Source organism: Accipiter gentilis, chromosome 4, assembly GCF_929443795.1.
Source record: "Accipiter gentilis chromosome 4, bAccGen1.1, whole genome shotgun sequence".
In the NCBI taxonomy this organism is placed as follows: Eukaryota; Metazoa; Chordata; class Aves; order Accipitriformes; family Accipitridae; genus Astur; species Astur gentilis.
Genome location: NC_064883.1, coordinates 1966429 through 1985388, shown reverse-complemented (window position 1 = coordinate 1985388; position 18960 = coordinate 1966429).

Sequence of the window (18960 nt, the reverse complement as noted above, 5' to 3'; positions counted from 1 at the left end):
GAAAGAAATTGCTGATCTTCAGTATCCCTCTGCAGCCTATCCACAGGCACAACAGCACTGGGGATCTCTACTTGCCCAGAGACTCAGCATGTCACGGTGCTCGCTCTCGGCAGAAGCTTTTTCTGAAAAGTCAAACTTACGGCTCCTTCTCCCACAAGGAAGGTGCCAGCCCTGAAAGAAATTGCTGATCTTCAGTATCCCTCTGCAGCCTATCCACAGGCACAACAGCACTGGGGATCTCTGCTTTCCCAGAGACTCAGCATGTCTCGGTGCCTGTTCTCGGCACAGCCTTTTTCTGAAAAGGCAAACTTACGGCTCCTTCTCCCACAAGGAAGGTGCCAGCCCTGAAAGCTAATGCAGCTCTTCACTATCCGCCTGCAGCCTATCCACAGGCACAACAGCACTGGGGATCTCTGCTTTCCCAGAGACTCAGCATGTCACGGTACCCGTTCTCGGCAGTGCCTTTTTCTGAAACGGCAAACTTACGGCTTCTTCTCCCACAAGGAAGGTGCCAGCCCTGAAAGAAATTGCTCATCTTCACCGTCCCCCTGCAGCCTATCCACAGGCACATCAGCACTGGGGATCTCTGCTTTCCCAGAGACTCAGCATGTCACGGTGCTCGCTCTCGGCAGAGCCTTTTTCTGAAAAGGCAAACTTACGGCTCCTTCTCCCACAAGGAAAATGCCAGCCCTGAAAGATCTTGCCTGTATTCACTATCCCTCTGCAGCCTATCTTTAGCCGCAACAGCATTGGGGATCTCTGCTTTCCCAGAGACTCAGCATGTCACGGTGCTCTTTCTCTGCAGAAGCTTTTTCTGAAAAGGCAAACTTACGGCTCCTTCTCCCACAAGGAAGGTGCCAGCCCTGAAAGCTAATGCAGCTCTTCACTATCCGCCTGCAGCCTATCCACAGGCACAACAGCACTGGGGATCTCTGCTTTCCCAGAGACTCAGCATGTCACGGTGCTCGTTCTCGGCAGAAGTTTTTTCTGAAAAGGCAAACTTACGGCTCGTCCTCCCACAAGGAAGGTGCCAGCCCTGAAAGAAATTGCTGATCTTCAGTATCCCTCTGCAGCCTATCATTAGCCGGTACAGCACTGGGGATCTCTGCTTTCCCAGAGACTCAGCATGTCACGGTGCTCGTTCTCGGCAGAAGCTTTTTCTGAAAAGGCAAACTTACGGCTCCTTCTCCCACAAGGAAGGTGCCAGCCCTGAAAGCTAATGCAGCTCTTCACTATCCCTCTGCATCCTATCCACAGGCACAACAGCACTGGGGATCTCTGCTTTCCCAGAGACTCAGCATGTCTCGGTGCTCTTTCTCGGCAGAGCCTTTTTCTGAAAAGGCAAACTTACGGCTCCTTCTCCCACAAGGAAGGTGCCAGCCCTGAAAGAAACTGCTGATCTTCAGTATCCCTCTGCAGCCTATCCACAGGCACAACAGCACTGGGGATCTCTGCTTTGCCAGAGACTCAGCATGTCACGGTGCTCGTTCTCAGCAGAAGCTTTTTTCTGAAAAGGCAAACTTACGGCTCCTTCTCCCACAAGGAAGGTGCCAGCCCTGAAAGAAATTGCTGGTCTTCACCGTCCCCCTGCAGCCTCTCCACAGGCACAACAACACTGGGGATCTCTGCTTTCCCAGAGACTCAGCATGTCACGGTGCTCTTTCTCGGCAGAAGCTTTTTCTGAAAAGTCAAACTTACGGCTCCTTCTCCCACAAGGAAGGTGCCAGCCCTGAAAGAAATTGCTCGTCTTCACCGTACCCCTGCAGCCTATCCACAGGCACATCAGCACTGGGGATCTCTACTTTCCCAGAGACTCAGCATGTCACGGTGCTCGCTCTCGGCAGAGCCTTTTTTTGAAAAGGCAAACTTACGGCTCCTTCTCCCACAAGGAAGGTGCCAGCCCTGAAAGAAATTGCTGATCTTCAGTATCCCTCTGCAGCCTATCCACAGGCACAACAGCACTGGGGATCTCTGCTTTCCCAGAGACTCAGCATGTCTCGGTGCCCGTTCTCAGCAGAGCCTTTTTTCTGAAAAGGCAAACTTACGGCTCCTTCTCCCACAAGGAAGGTGCCAGCCCTGAAAGCTAATGCAGGTCTTCATTATCCGCCTGCAGCCTATCCACAGGAACAACAGCACTGGGGATCTCTGCTTTCCCAGAGACTCAGCATGTCACGGTGCTCGCTCTCGGCAGAGCCTTTTTCTGAAAAGGCAATCTTAAGGCTCCTTCTCCCACAAGGAAAATGCCAGCCCTGAAAGATCTTGCCTGTATTCACTATCCCTCTGCAGCCTATCTTTAGCCGCAACAGCATTGGGGATCTCTGCTTTCCCAGAGACTCAGCATGTCACGGTGCCCGTTCTCGGCAGAAGCTTTTTCTGAAAAGGCAAACTTACGGCTCCTTCTCCCACAAGGAAGCTGCCAGCCCTGAAAGCTAATGCAGCTCTTCACTATCCGCCTGCAGCCTATCCACAGGCACAACAGCACTGGGGATCTCTGCTTTCCCAGAGACTCAGCATGTCTCGGTGCCCATTCTCGGCAGAAGGTTTTTCTGAAAAGGCAAACTTACGGCTCCTTCTCCCACAAGGAAGGTGCCAGCCCTGAAAGAATCTGCTGATCTTCAGTATCTCTCTGCAGCCTATCCACAGGCACAACAGCACTGGGGATCTCTGCTTTCCCAGAGACTCAGCATGTCTCGGTGCCCGTTCTCGGCAGAACCTTTTTCTGAAAAGGCAAACTTACGGCTCCTTCTCCCACAAGGAAGGTGCCAGCCCTGAAAGCTAATGCAGCTCTTCACTATCCGCCTGCAGCCTATCCACAGGCACAACAGCACTGGGGATCTCTGCTTTCCCAGAGACTCAGCATGTCACGGTGCTCGTTCTCGGCAGAGCCTTTTTCTGAAAAGTCAAACTTACGGCTCCTTCTCCCACAAGAAAGGTGCCAGCCCTGAAAGAAATTGCTGATCTTCAGTATCCCTCTGCAGCCTATCCACAGGCACAACGGCACTGGGGATCTCTGCTTTCCCAGAGACTCAGCATGTCTCGGTGCCCATACTCGGCAGAAGCTTTTTCTGAAAAGGCAAACTTACGGCTCCTTCTCCCACAAGGAAGGTGCCAGCCCTGAAAGAAACTGCTGATCTTCAGTATCCCTCTGCAGCCTATCCACAGGCACAACAGCACTGGGGATCTCTGCTTTCCCAGAGACTCAGCATATCACGGTGCCCGTTCTCGGCAGAGCCTTTTTCTGAAAAGGCAAACTTACGGCTCCTTCTCCCACAAGGAAGGTGCCAGCCCTGAAAGAAATTGCTGATCTTCAGTATCCCTCTGCAGCCTGTCCACAGGCACAACAGCACTGGGGATCTCTGCTTTCCCAGAGACTCAGCATGTCTCTGTGCCCGTTCTCGGCAGAAGCTTTTTCTGAAAAGGCAAACTTAAGGCTCCTTCTCCCACAAGGAAGGTGCCAGCCCTGAAAGAAACTGCTGATCTTCAGTATTCCTCTGCAGCCTATCCACAGGCACAACAGCACTGGGGATCTCTGCTTTCCCAGAGACTCAGCATGTCACGGTGCCCGTTCTCGGCTGAAGCTTTTTCTGAAAAGGCAAACTTACGGCTCCTTCTCCCACAAGGAAGGTGCCAGCCCTGAAAGAAACTGCTGATCGTCAGTATCCCTCTGCAGCCTATCCACAGGCACAACAGCACTGGGGATCTCTGCTTTCCCAGAGACTCAGCATGTCTCGGTTCCCTTTCTCGGCAGAGCCTTTTTCTGAAAAGGCAAACTTACGGCTCCTTCTCCCACAAGGAAGGTGCCAGCCCTGAAAGAAATTGCTGGTCTTCACCGTCCCCCTGCAGCCTCTCCACAGGCACAACAACACTGGGGATCTCTGCTTTCCCAGAGACTCAGCATGTCTCGGTGCCCATACTCGGCAGAAGCTTTTTCTGAAAAGGCAAACTTACGGCTCCTTCTCCCACAAGGAAGGTGCCAGCCCTGAAAGCTAATGCAGGTCTTCACTATCCGCCTGCAGCCTATCCACAGGCACAACAGCACTGGGGATCTCTGCTTTCCCAGAGACTCAGCATGTCTCGGTGCCCATTCTCGGCAGAAGCTTTTTCTGAAAAGGCAAACTTACGGCTCCTTCTCCCACAAGGAAGGTGCCAGCCCTGAAAGAAACTGCTTATCTTCAGTATCCCTCTGCAGCCTATCCACAGGCACAACAGCACTGGGGATCTCTGCTTTCACAGAGACTCAGCATGTCACGGTGCCCGTTCTCGGCAGAGCCTTTTTCTGAAAAGGCAAACTTACGGCTCCTTCTCCCACAAGGAAGGTGCCAGCCCTGAAAGCTAATGCACCTCTTCACTTTCCGCCTGCAGCCTATCCACAGGTACAACAGCACTGGGGATCTCTGCTTTCCCAGAGACTCAGCATGTCTCGGTGCCCATTCTCGGCAGAAGGTTTTTCTGAAAAGGCAAACTTACGGCTCCTTCTCCCACAAGGAAGGTGCCAGCCCTGAAAGAAACTGCTGATCTTCAGTATCCCTCTGCAGCCTATCCACAGGCACAACAGCACTGGGGATCTCTGCTTTCCCAGAGACTCAGCATGTCACGGTGCCCATTCTCGGCAGAGCCTTTTTCTGAAAAGGCAAACTTACGGCTCCTTCTCCCACAAGGAAGGTGCCAGCCCTGAAAGCTAATGCAGCTCTTCACTTTCCGCCTGCAGCCTATCCACAGGCACAACAGCACTGGGGATCTCTGCTTTCCCAGAGACTCAGCATGTCTCGGTGCCCATTCTCGGCAGAAGGTTTTTCTGAAAAGGCAAACTTACGGCTCCTTCTCCCACAAGGAAGGTGCCAGCCCTGAAAGAAACTGCTGATCTTCAGTATCTCTCTGCAGCCTATCCACAGGCACAACAGCACTGGGGATCTCTGCTTTCCCAGAGACTCAGCATGTCTCGGTGCCCGTTCTCGGCAGAACCTTTTTCTGAAAAGGCAAACTTACGGCTCCTTCTCCCACAAGGAAGGTGCCAGCCCTGAAAGAAATTGCTCGTCTTCACCGTCCCCCTGCAGCCTATCCACAGGCACAACAGCACTGGGGATCTCTGCTTTCCCAGAGACTCAGCATGTCACGGTGCTCGCTCTCGGCAGAGCCTTTTTCTGAAAAGGCAAACTTACGGCTCCTTCTCCCACAAGGAAGGTGCCAGCCCTGAAAGATCCTGCCTGTATTCACTATCCCTCTGCAGCCTATCTTTAGCCACAACAGCATTGGGGATCTCTGCTTTCCCAGAGACTCAGCATGTCACGGTGCTCATTCTCGGCAGAAGATTTTTCTGAAAAGGCAAACTTATGGCTCCTTCTCCCACAAGGATAATGCCAGCCCTGAAAGATCTTGCCTGTATTCACTATCCCTCTGCAACCTATCTTTAGCCGCAACAGCACTGGGGATCTCTGCTTTGCCAGAGACTCAGCATGTCACGGTGCTCTTTCTCGGCAGAAGCTTTTTCTGAAAAGGCAAACGTCTGGCTCCTTCTCACACAAGGAGCTGCCAGCCCTGAAAGCTAATGCAGGTCTTCACTAACCGCCTGCAGCCTATCCACAGCAACAACAGCACTGGGGATCTCTGCTTTCCCAGAGACTCAGCATGTCACGGTGCCCGTTCTCGGCAGAAGCTTTTTCTGAAAAGGCAAACTTACGGCTCCTTCTCCCACAAGGAAGGTGCCAGCCCTGAAAGAAATTGCTGGTCTTCACCGTCCCCCTGCAGCCTCTCCACAGGCACAACAACACTGGGGATCTCTGCTTTCCCAGAGACTCAGCATGTCACGGTGCTCGTTCTCGGCAGAAGCTTTTTCTGAAAAGTCAAACTTAGGGCTCCTTCTCCCACAAGAAAGGTGCCAGCCCTGAAAGAAATTGCTGATCTTCAGTATCCCTCTGCAGCCTATCCACAGGCACAACAGCACTGGGGATCTCCGCTTTCCCAGAGACTCAGCATGTCACGGTGCTCTTTCTCGGCAGAAGCTTTTTTCTGAAAAGTCAAACTTACGGCTCCTTCTCCCACAAGGAAGGTGCCAGCCCTGAAAGAATCTGCTGATCTTCAGTATCTCTCTGCAGTCTATCCACAGGCACAACAGCACTGGGGATCTCTGCTTTCCCAGAGACTCAGCATGTCACGGTGCTCGTTCTCGGCAGAAGCTTTTTTCTGAAAAGTCAAACTTACGGCTCCTTCTCCCACAAGGAAGGTGCCAGCCCTGAAAGAATCTGCTGATCTTCAGTATCCCTCTGCAGCCTATCCACAGGCACAACAGCACTGGGGATCTCTGCTTTCCCAGAGACTCAGCATATCACGGTGCCCGTTCTCGGCAGAGCCTTTTTCTGAAAAGGCAAACTTACGGCTCCTTCTCCCACAAGGAAGGTGCCAGCCCTGAAAGAAATTGCTGATCTTCAGTATCCCTCTGCAGCCTGTCCACAGGCACAACAGCACTGGGGATCTCTGCTTTCCCAGAGACTCAGCATGTCTCTGTGCCCGTTCTCGGCAGAAGCTTTTTCTGAAAAGGCAAACTTAAGGCTCCTTCTCCCACAAGGAAGGTGCCAGCCCTGAAAGAAACTGCTGATCTTCAGTATTCCTCTGCAGCCTATCCACAGGCACAACAGCACTGGGGATCTCTGCTTTCCCAGAGACTCAGCATGTCACGGTGCCCGTTCTCGGCTGAAGCTTTTTCTGAAAAGGCAAACTTACGGCTCCTTCTCCCACAAGGAAGGTGCCAGCCCTGAAAGAAACTGCTGATCGTCAGTATCCCTCTGCAGCCTATCCACAGGCACAACAGCACTGGGGATCTCTGCTTTCCCAGAGACTCAGCATGTCTCGGTGCCCTTTCTCGGCAGAGCCTTTTTCTGAAAAGGCAAACTTACGGCTCCTTCTCCCACAAGGAAGGTGCCAGCCCTGAAAGAAATTGCTCGTCTTCACCGTCCCCCTGCAGCCTATCCACAGGCACAACAGCACTGGGGATCTCTGCTTTCCCAGAGACTCAGCATGTCACGGTGCTCGCTCTCGGCAGAGCCTTTTTCTGAAAAGGCAAACTTACGGCTCCTTCTCCCACAAGGAAGGTGCCAGCCCTGAAAGATCCTGCCTGTATTCACTATCCCTCTGCAGCCTATCTTTAGCCACAACAGCACTGGGGATCTCTGCTTTCCCAGAGACTCAGCATGTCACGGTGCTCATTCTCGGCAGAAGATTTTTCTGAAAAGGCAAACTTATGGCTCCTTCTCCCACAAGGAAAATGCCAGCCCTGAAAGATCTTGCCTGTATTCACTATCCCTCTGCAACCTATCTTTAGCCGCAACAGCATTGGGGATCTCTGCTTTCCCAGAGACTCAGCATGTCACGGTGCTCTTTCTCGGCAGATGCTTTTTCTGAAAAGGCAAACGTCTGGCTCCTTCTCACACAAGGAGCTGCCAGCCCTGAAGGCTAATGCAGGTCTTCACTAACCGCCTGCAGCCTATCCACAGCAACAACAGCACTGGGGATCTCTGCTTTCCCAGAGACTCAGCATGTCACGGTGCCCGTTCTCGGCAGAAGCTTTTTCTGAAAAGGCAAACTTACGGCTCCTTCTCCCACAAGGAAGGTGCCAGCCCTGAAAGAATCTGCTGATCTTCAGTATCTCTCTGCAGCCTATCCACAGGCACAACAGCACTGGGGATCTCTGCTTTCCCAGAGACTCAGTATGTCACGGTGCTCGCTCTCGGCAGAAGCTTTTTTCTGAAAAGTCAAACTCACGGCTCCTTCTCCCACAAGGAAGGTGCCAGCCCTGAAAGAAATTGCTGGTCTTCACCGTCCCCCTGCAGCCTCTCCACAGGCACAACAACACTGGGGATCTCTGCTTTCCCAGAGACTCAGCATGTCACGGTGCTCGTTCTCGGCAGAAGCTTTTTCTGAAAAGTCAAACTTAGGGCTCCTTCTCCCACAAGAAAGGTGCCAGCCCTGAAAGAAATTGCTGATCTTCAGTATCCCTCTGCAGCCTATCCACAGGCACAACAGCACTGGGGATCTCCGCTTTCCCAGAGACTCAGCATGTCACGGTGCTCTTTCTCGGCAGAAGCTTTTTTCTGAAAAGTCAAACTTACGGCTCCTTCTCCCACAAGGAAGGTGCCAGCCCTGAAAGAATCTGCTGATCTTCAGTATCTCTCTGCAGCCTATCCACAGGCACAACAGCACTGGGGATCTCTGCTTTCCCAGAGACTCAGCATGTCACGGTGCTCGTTCTCGGCAGAAGCTTTTTTCTGAAAAGGCAAACTCACGGCTCCTTCTCCCACAAGGAAGGTGCCAGCCCTGAAAGAAATTGCTGGTCTTCACCGTCCCCCTGCAGCCTCTCCACAGGCACAACAGCACTGGGGATCTCTGCTTTCCCAGAGACTCAGCATGTCACGGTGCCCGTTCTCGGCAGAAGCTTTTTCTGAAAAGTCAAACTTACGGCTCCTTCTCCCACAAGAAAGGTGCCAGCCCTGAAAGCTAATGCAGGTCTTCACTATCCGCCTGCAGCCTATCCACAGGCACAACAGCACTGGGGATCTCTGCTTTCCCAGAGACTCAGCATGTCTCGGTGCCCATTCTCGGCAGAAGCTTTTTCTGAAAAGGCAAACTTACGGCTCCTTCTCCCACAAGGAAGGTGCCAGCCCTGAAAGAAACTGCTTATCTTCAGTATCCCTCTGCAGCCTATCCACAGGCACAACAGCACTGGGGATCTCTGCTTTCCCAGAGACTCAGCATGTCACGGTGCCCGTTCTCGGCAGAAGCTTTTTCTGAAAAGGCAAACTTACGGCTCCTTCTCCCACAAGGAAGGTTCCAGCCCTGAAAGAAACTGCTGATCTTCAGTATCCCTCTGCAGCCTATCCACAGGCATAACAGCACTGGGGATCTCCGCTTTCCCAGAGACTCAGCATGTCACGGTGTTCTTTCTCGGCAGAAGCTTTTTTCTGAAAAGGCAAACTTACGGCTCCTTCTCCCACAAGGAAGGTGCCAGCCCTGAAAGAATCTGCTGATCTTCAGTATCTCTCTGCAGCCTATCCACAGGCACAACAGCACTGGGGATCTCTGCTTTCCCAGAGACTCAGCATGTCACGGTGCTCGTTCTCGGCAGAAGCTTTTTTCTGAAAAGGCAAACTCACGGCTCCTTCTCCCACAAGGAAGGTGCCAGTCCCGAAAAAAAATTGCTGGTCTTCACCGTCCCCCTGCAGCCTCTCCACAGGCACAACAACACTGGGGATCTCTGCTTTCCCAGAGACTCAGCATGTCTCGGTGCCCGTTCTCGGCAGAGACTTTTTTTGAAAAGGCAAACTTACAGCTCCTTCTCCCACAAGGAAGGTGCCAGCCCTGAAAGCTAATGCAGCTCTTCACTATCTGCTGCAGCCTATCCACAGGCACAACAGCACTGGGGATCCCTGCTTTCCCAGAGACTCAGCATGTCACGGTGCTCGTTCTCGGCAGAAGCTTTTTCTGAAAAGGCAAACTTACGGCTCCTTCTCCCACAAGGAAAATGCCAGCCCTGAAAGATCTGGCCTGTATTCACTATCCCTCTGCAGCCTATCTTTAGCCGCAACAGCATTGGGGATCTCTGCTTTCCCAGAGACTCAGCATGTCACGGTGCTCTGTCTCGGCAGAAGTTTTTTCTGAAAAGTCAAACTTACGGCTCCTTCTCCCACAAGGAAGGTGCCAGCCCTGAAAGCTAATGCAGGTCTTCAATATCCCTCTGCATCCTATCATTAGACGAAACAGCAGTGGGGATCTCTGCTTTCCCAGAGACTCAGCATGTCACGGTGCTCGTTCTCGGCAGAAGCTTTTTCTGAAAAGTCAAACTTACGGCTCCTTCTCCCACAAGAAAGGTGCCACCCCTGAAAGAAATTGCTGATCTTCAGTATCCCTCTGCAGCCTATCCACAGGCACAACAGCACTGGGGATCTCTACTTGCCCAGAGACTCAGCATGTCACGGTGCTCGCTCTCGGCAGAAGCTTTTTCTGAAAAGTCAAACTTACGGCTCCTTCTCCCACAAGGAAGGTGCCAGCCCTGAAAGAAATTGCTGATCTTCAGTATCCCACTGCAGCCTATCCACAGGCACAACAGCACTGGGGATCTCTGCTTTCCCAGAGACTCAGCATGTCTCGGTGCCTGTTCTCGGCACAGCCTTTTTCTGAAAAGGCAAAATTAAGGCTCCTTCTCCCACAAGGAAGGTGCCAGCCCTGAAAGCTAATGCAGCTCTTCACTATCCGCCTGCAGCCTATCCACAGGCACAACAGCACTGGGGATCTCTGCTTTCCCAGAGACTCAGCATGTCACGGTACCCGTTCTCGGCAGTGCCTTTTTCTGAAACGGCAAACTTACGGCTTCTTCTCCCACAAGGAAGGTGCCAGCCCTGAAAGAAATTGCTCATCTTCACCGTCCCCCTGCAGCCTATCCACAGGCACATCAGCACTGGGGATCTCTGCTTTCCCAGAGACTCAGCATGTCACGGTGCTCGCTCTCGGCAGAGCCTTTTTCTGAAAAGGCAAACTTACGGCTCCTTCTCCCACAAGGAAAATGCCAGCCCTGAAAGATCTTGCCTGTATTCACTATCCCTCTGCAGCCTATCTTTAGCCGCAACAGCATTGGGGATCTCTGCTTTCCCAGAGACTCAGCATGTCACGGTGCTCTTTCTCTGCAGAAGCTTTTTCTGAAAAGGCAAACTTACGGCTCCTTCTCCCACAAGGAAGGTGCCAGCCCTGAAAGCTAATGCAGCTCTTCACTATCCGCCTGCAGCCTATCCACAGGCACAACAGCACTGGGGATCTCTGCTTTCCCAGAGACTCAGCATGTCACGGTGCTCGTTCTCGGCAGAAGTTTTTTCTGAAAAGGCAAACTTACGGCTCGTCCTCCCACAAGGAAGGTGCCAGCCCTGAAAGAAATTGCTGATCTTCAGTATCCCTCTGCAGCCTATCATTAGCCGGTACAGCACTGGGGATCTCTGCTTTCCCAGAGACTCAGCATGTCACGGTGCTCGTTCTCGGCAGAAGCTTTTTCTGAAAAGGCAAACTTACGGCTCCTTCTCCCACAAGGAAGGTGCCAGCCCTGAAAGCTAATGCAGCTCTTCACTATCCCTCTGCATCCTATCCACAGGCACAACAGCACTGGGGATCTCTGCTTTCCCAGAGACTCAGCATGTCTCGGTGCTCTTTCTCGGCAGAGCCTTTTTCTGAAAAGGCAAACTTACGGCTCCTTCTCCCACAAGGAAGGTGCCAGCCCTGAAAGAAACTGCTGATCTTCAGTATCCCTCTGCAGCCTATCCACAGGCACAACAGCACTGGGGATCTCTGCTTTGCCAGAGACTCAGCATGTCACGGTGCTCGTTCTCAGCAGAAGCTTTTTTCTGAAAAGGCAAACTTACGGCTCCTTCTCCCACAAGGAAGGTGCCAGCCCTGAAAGAAATTGCTGGTCTTCACCGTCCCCCTGCAGCCTCTCCACAGGCACAACAACACTGGGGATCTCTGCTTTCCCAGAGACTCAGCATGTCACGGTGCTCTTTCTCGGCAGAAGCTTTTTCTGAAAAGTCAAACTTACGGCTCCTTCTCCCACAAGGAAGGTGCCAGCCCTGAAAGAAATTGCTCGTCTTCACCGTACCCCTGCAGCCTATCCACAGGCACATCAGCACTGGGGATCTCTACTTTCCCAGAGACTCAGCATGTCACGGTGCTCGCTCTCGGCAGAGCCTTTTTTTGAAAAGGCAAACTTACGGCTCCTTCTCCCACAAGGAAGGTGCCAGCCCTGAAAGAAATTGCTGATCTTCAGTATCCCTCTGCAGCCTATCCACAGGCACAACAGCACTGGGGATCTCTGCTTTCCCAGAGACTCAGCATGTCTCGGTGCCCGTTCTCAGCAGAGCCTTTTTTCTGAAAAGGCAAACTTACGGCTCCTTCTCCCACAAGGAAGGTGCCAGCCCTGAAAGCTAATGCAGGTCTTCATTATCCGCCTGCAGCCTATCCACAGGAACAACAGCACTGGGGATCTCTGCTTTCCCAGAGACTCAGCATGTCACGGTGCTCGCTCTCGGCAGAGCCTTTTTCTGAAAAGGCAATCTTAAGGCTCCTTCTCCCACAAGGAAAATGCCAGCCCTGAAAGATCTTGCCTGTATTCACTATCCCTCTGCAGCCTATCTTTAGCCGCAACAGCATTGGGGATCTCTGCTTTCCCAGAGACTCAGCATGTCACGGTGCCCGTTCTCGGCAGAAGCTTTTTCTGAAAAGGCAAACTTACGGCTCCTTCTCCCACAAGGAAGCTGCCAGCCCTGAAAGCTAATGCAGCTCTTCACTATCCGCCTGCAGCCTATCCACAGGCACAACAGCACTGGGGATCTCTGCTTTCCCAGAGACTCAGCATGTCTCGGTGCCCATTCTCGGCAGAAGGTTTTTCTGAAAAGGCAAACTTACGGCTCCTTCTCCCACAAGGAAGGTGCCAGCCCTGAAAGAATCTGCTGATCTTCAGTATCTCTCTGCAGCCTATCCACAGGCACAACAGCACTGGGGATCTCTGCTTTCCCAGAGACTCAGCATGTCTCGGTGCCCGTTCTCGGCAGAACCTTTTTCTGAAAAGGCAAACTTACGGCTCCTTCTCCCACAAGGAAGGTGCCAGCCCTGAAAGCTAATGCAGCTCTTCACTATCCGCCTGCAGCCTATCCACAGGCACAACAGCACTGGGGATCTCTGCTTTCCCAGAGACTCAGCATGTCACGGTGCTCGTTCTCGGCAGAGCCTTTTTCTGAAAAGTCAAACTTACGGCTCCTTCTCCCACAAGAAAGGTGCCAGCCCTGAAAGAAATTGCTGATCTTCAGTATCCCTCTGCAGCCTATCCACAGGCACAACGGCACTGGGGATCTCTGCTTTCCCAGAGACTCAGCATGTCTCGGTGCTAGCTCTCGGCAGAGCCTTTTTTTGAAAAGGCAAACTTACGGCTCCTTCTCCCACAAGGAAGGTGCCAGCCCTGAAAGCTAATGCAGGTCTTCACTATCCCTCTGCATCCTATCATTAGCCGCAACAGCAGTGGGGATCTCTGCTTTCCCAGAGACTCAGCATGTCACGGTGCTCGTTCTCGGCAGAAGCTTTTTCTGAAAAGTCAAACTTACGGCTCCTTCTCCCACAAGAAAGGTGCCACCCCTGAAAGAAATTGCTGATCTTCAGTATCCCTCTGCAGCCTATCCACAGGCACAACAGCACTGGGGATCTCTACTTGCCCAGAGACTCAGCATGTCACGGTGCTCGCTCTCGGCAGAAGCTTTTTCTGAAAAGTCAAACTTACGGCTCCTTCTCCCACAAGGAAGGTGCCAGCCCTGAAAGAAATTGCTGATCTTCAGTATCCCTCTGCAGCCTATCCACAGGCACAACAGCACTGGGGATCTCTGCTTTCCCAGAGACTCAGCATGTCTCGGTGCCTGTTCTCGGCACAGCCTTTTTCTGAAAAGGCAAACTTAAGGCTCCTTCTCCCACAAGGAAGGTGCCAGCCCTGAAAGCTAATGCAGCTCTTCACTATCCGCCTGCAGCCTATCCACAGGCACAACAGCACTGGGGATCTCTGCTTTCCCAGAGACTCAGCATGTCACGGTACCCGTTCTCGGCAGTGCCTTTTTCTGAAACGGCAAACTTACGGCTTCTTCTCCCACAAGGAAGGTGCCAGCCCTGAAAGAAATTGCTCATCTTCACCGTCCCCCTGCAGCCTATCCACAGGCACATCAGCACTGGGGATCTCTGCTTTCCCAGAGACTCAGCATGTCACGGTGCTCGCTCTCGGCAGAGCCTTTTTCTGAAAAGGCAAACTTACGGCTCCTTCTCCCACAAGGAAAATGCCAGCCCTGAAAGATCTTGCCTGTATTCACTATCCCTCTGCAGCCTATCTTTAGCCGCAACAGCATTGGGGATCTCTGCTTTCCCAGAGACTCAGCATGTCACGGTGCTCTTTCTCTGCAGAAGCTTTTTCTGAAAAGGCAAACTTACGGCTCCTTCTCCCACAAGGAAGGTGCCAGCCCTGAAAGCTAATGCAGCTCTTCACTATCCGCCTGCAGCCTATCCACAGGCACAACAGCACTGGGGATCTCTGCTTTCCCAGAGACTCAGCATGTCACGGTGCTCGTTCTCGGCAGAAGTTTTTTCTGAAAAGGCAAACTTACGGCTCGTCCTCCCACAAGGAAGGTGCCAGCCCTGAAAGAAATTGCTGATCTTCAGTATCCCTCTGCAGCCTATCATTAGCCGGTACAGCACTGGGGATCTCTGCTTTCCCAGAGACTCAGCATGTCACGGTGCTCGTTCTCGGCAGAAGCTTTTTCTGAAAAGGCAAACTTACGGCTCCTTCTCCCACAAGGAAGGTGCCAGCCCTGAAAGCTAATGCAGCTCTTCACTATCCCTCTGCATCCTATCCACAGGCACAACAGCACTGGGGATCTCTGCTTTCCCAGAGACTCAGCATGTCTCGGTGCTCTTTCTCGGCAGAGCCTTTTTCTGAAAAGGCAAACTTACGGCTCCTTCTCCCACAAGGAAGGTGCCAGCCCTGAAAGAAACTGCTGATCTTCAGTATCCCTCTGCAGCCTATCCACAGGCACAACAGCACTGGGGATCTCTGCTTTGCCAGAGACTCAGCATGTCACGGTGCTCGTTCTCAGCAGAAGCTTTTTTCTGAAAAGGCAAACTTACGGCTCCTTCTCCCACAAGGAAGGTGCCAGCCCTGAAAGAAATTGCTGGTCTTCACCGTCCCCCTGCAGCCTCTCCACAGGCACAACAACACTGGGGATCTCTGCTTTCCCAGAGACTCAGCATGTCACGGTGCTCTTTCTCGGCAGAAGCTTTTTCTGAAAAGTCAAACTTACGGCTCCTTCTCCCACAAGGAAGGTGCCAGCCCTGAAAGAAATTGCTCGTCTTCACCGTACCCCTGCAGCCTATCCACAGGCACATCAGCACTGGGGATCTCTACTTTCCCAGAGACTCAGCATGTCACGGTGCTCGCTCTCGGCAGAGCCTTTTTTTGAAAAGGCAAACTTACGGCTCCTTCTCCCACAAGGAAGGTGCCAGCCCTGAAAGAAATTGCTGATCTTCAGTATCCCTCTGCAGCCTATCCACAGGCACAACAGCACTGGGGATCTCTGCTTTCCCAGAGACTCAGCATGTCTCGGTGCCCGTTCTCAGCAGAGCCTTTTTTCTGAAAAGGCAAACTTACGGCTCCTTCTCCCACAAGGAAGGTGCCAGCCCTGAAAGCTAATGCAGGTCTTCATTATCCGCCTGCAGCCTATCCACAGGAACAACAGCACTGGGGATCTCTGCTTTCCCAGAGACTCAGCATGTCACGGTGCTCGCTCTCGGCAGAGCCTTTTTCTGAAAAGGCAATCTTAAGGCTCCTTCTCCCACAAGGAAAATGCCAGCCCTGAAAGATCTTGCCTGTATTCACTATCCCTCTGCAGCCTATCTTTAGCCGCAACAGCATTGGGGATCTCTGCTTTCCCAGAGACTCAGCATGTCACGGTGCCCGTTCTCGGCAGAAGCTTTTTCTGAAAAGGCAAACTTACGGCTCCTTCTCCCACAAGGAAGCTGCCAGCCCTGAAAGCTAATGCAGCTCTTCACTATCCGCCTGCAGCCTATCCACAGGCACAACAGCACTGGGGATCTCTGCTTTCCCAGAGACTCAGCATGTCTCGGTGCCCATTCTCGGCAGAAGGTTTTTCTGAAAAGGCAAACTTACGGCTCCTTCTCCCACAAGGAAGGTGCCAGCCCTGAAAGAATCTGCTGATCTTCAGTATCTCTCTGCAGCCTATCCACAGGCACAACAGCACTGGGGATCTCTGCTTTCCCAGAGACTCAGCATGTCTCGGTGCCCGTTCTCGGCAGAACCTTTTTCTGAAAAGGCAAACTTACGGCTCCTTCTCCCACAAGGAAGGTGCCAGCCCTGAAAGCTAATGCAGCTCTTCACTATCCGCCTGCAGCCTATCCACAGGCACAACAGCACTGGGGATCTCTGCTTTCCCAGAGACTCAGCATGTCACGGTGCTCGTTCTCGGCAGAGCCTTTTTCTGAAAAGTCAAACTTACGGCTCCTTCTCCCACAAGAAAGGTGCCAGCCCTGAAAGAAATTGCTGATCTTCAGTATCCCTCTGCAGCCTATCCACAGGCACAACGGCACTGGGGATCTCTGCTTTCCCAGAGACTCAGCATGTCTCGGTGCCCATACTCGGCAGAAGCTTTTTCTGAAAAGGCAAACTTACGGCTCCTTCTCCCACAAGGAAGGTGCCAGCCCTGAAAGAAACTGCTGATCTTCAGTATCCCTCTGCAGCCTATCCACAGGCACAACAGCACTGGGGATCTCTGCTTTCCCAGAGACTCAGCATATCACGGTGCCCGTTCTCGGCAGAGCCTTTTTCTGAAAAGGCAAACTTACGGCTCCTTCTCCCACAAGGAAGGTGCCAGCCCTGAAAGAAATTGCTGATCTTCAGTATCCCTCTGCAGCCTGTCCACAGGCACAACAGCACTGGGGATCTCTGCTTTCCCAGAGACTCAGCATGTCTCTGTGCCCGTTCTCGGCAGAAGCTTTTTCTGAAAAGGCAAACTTAAGGCTCCTTCTCCCACAAGGAAGGTGCCAGCCCTGAAAGAAACTGCTGATCTTCAGTATTCCTCTGCAGCCTATCCACAGGCACAACAGCACTGGGGATCTCTGCTTTCCCAGAGACTCAGCATGTCACGGTGCCCGTTCTCGGCTGAAGCTTTTTCTGAAAAGGCAAACTTACGGCTCCTTCTCCCACAAGGAAGGTGCCAGCCCTGAAAGAAACTGCTGATCGTCAGTATCCCTCTGCAGCCTATCCACAGGCACAACAGCACTGGGGATCTCTGCTTTCCCAGAGACTCAGCATGTCTCGGTTCCCTTTCTCGGCAGAGCCTTTTTCTGAAAAGGCAAACTTACGGCTCCTTCTCCCACAAGGAAGGTGCCAGCCCTGAAAGAAATTGCTGGTCTTCACCGTCCCCCTGCAGCCTCTCCACAGGCACAACAACACTGGGGATCTCTGCTTTCCCAGAGACTCAGCATGTCTCGGTGCCCATACTCGGCAGAAGCTTTTTCTGAAAAGGCAAACTTACGGCTCCTTCTCCCACAAGGAAGGTGCCAGCCCTGAAAGCTAATGCAGGTCTTCACTATCCGCCTGCAGCCTATCCACAGGCACAACAGCACTGGGGATCTCTGCTTTCCCAGAGACTCAGCATGTCTCGGTGCCCATTCTCGGCAGAAGCTTTTTCTGAAAAGGCAAACTTACGGCTCCTTCTCCCACAAGGAAGGTGCCAGCCCTGAAAGAAACTGCTTATCTTCAGTATCCCTCTGCAGCCTATCCACAGGCACAACAGCACTGGGGATCTCTGCTTTCACAGAGACTCAGCATGTCACGGTGCCCGTTCTCGGCAGAGCCTTTTTCTGAAAAGGCAAACTTACGGCTCCTTCTCCCACAAGGAAGGTGCCAGCCCTGAAAGCTAATGCAGCTCTTCACTTTCCGCCTGCAGCCTATCCACAGGTACAACAGCACTGGGGATCTCTGCTTTCCCAGAGACTCAGCATGTCTCGGTGCCCATTCTCGGCAGAAGGTTTTTCTGAAAAGGCAAACTTACGGCTCCTTCTCCCACAAGGAAGGTGCCAGCCCTGAAAGAAACTGCTGATCTTCAGTATCCCTCTGCAGCCTATCCACAGGCACAACAGCACTGGGGATCTCTGCTTTCCCAGAGACTCAGCATGTCACGGTGCCCATTCTCGGCAGAGCCTTTTTCTGAAAAGGCAAACTTACGGCTCCTTCTCCCACAAGGAAGGTGCCAGCCCTGAAAGCTAATGCAGCTCTTCACTTTCCGCCTGCAGCCTATCCACAGGCACAACAGCACTGGGGATCTCTGCTTTCCCAGAGACTCAGCATGTCTCGGTGCCCATTCTCGGCAGAAGGTTTTTCTGAAAAGGCAAACTTACGGCTCCTTCTCCCACAAGGAAGGTGCCAGCCCTGAAAGAAACTGCTGATCTTCAGTATCTCTCTGCAGCCTATCCACAGGCACAACAGCACTGGGGATCTCTGCTTTCCCAGAGACTCAGCATGTCTCGGTGCCCGTTCTCGGCAGAACCTTTTTCTGAAAAGGCAAACTTACGGCTCCTTCTCCCACAAGGAAGGTGCCAGCCCTGAAAGAAATTGCTCGTCTTCACCGTCCCCCTGCAGCCTATCCACAGGCACAACAGCACTGGGGATCTCTGCTTTCCCAGAGACTCAGCATGTCACGGTGCTCGCTCTCGGCAGAGCCTTTTTCTGAAAAGGCAAACTTACGGCTCCTTCTCCCACAAGGAAGGTGCCAGCCCTGAAAGATCCTGCCTGTATTCACTATCCCTCTGCAGCCTATCTTTAGCCACAACAGCATTGGGGATCTCTGCTTTCCCAGAGACTCAGCATGTCACGGTGCTCATTCTCGGCAGAAGATTTTTCTGAAAAGGCAAACTTATGGCTCCTTCTCCCACAAGGATAATGCCAGCCCTGAAAGATCTTGCCTGTATTCACTATCCCTCTGCAACCTATCTTTAGCCGCAACAGCACTGGGGATCTCTGCTTTGCCAGAGACTCAGCATGTCACGGTGCTCTTTCTCGGCAGAAGCTTTTTCTGAAAAGGCAAACGTCTGGCTCCTTCTCACACAAGGAGCTGCCAGCCCTGAAAGCTAATGCAGGTCTTCACTAACCGCCTGCAGCCTATCCACAGCAACAACAGCACTGGGGATCTCTGCTTTCCCAGAGACTCAGCATGTCACGGTGCCCGTTCTCGGCAGAAGCTTTTTCTGAAAAGGCAAACTTACGGCTCCTTCTCCCACAAGGAAGGTGCCAGCCCTGAAAGAAATTGCTGGTCTTCACCGTCCCCCTGCAGCCTCTCCACAGGCACAACAACACTGGGGATCTCTGCTTTCCCAGAGACTCAGCATGTC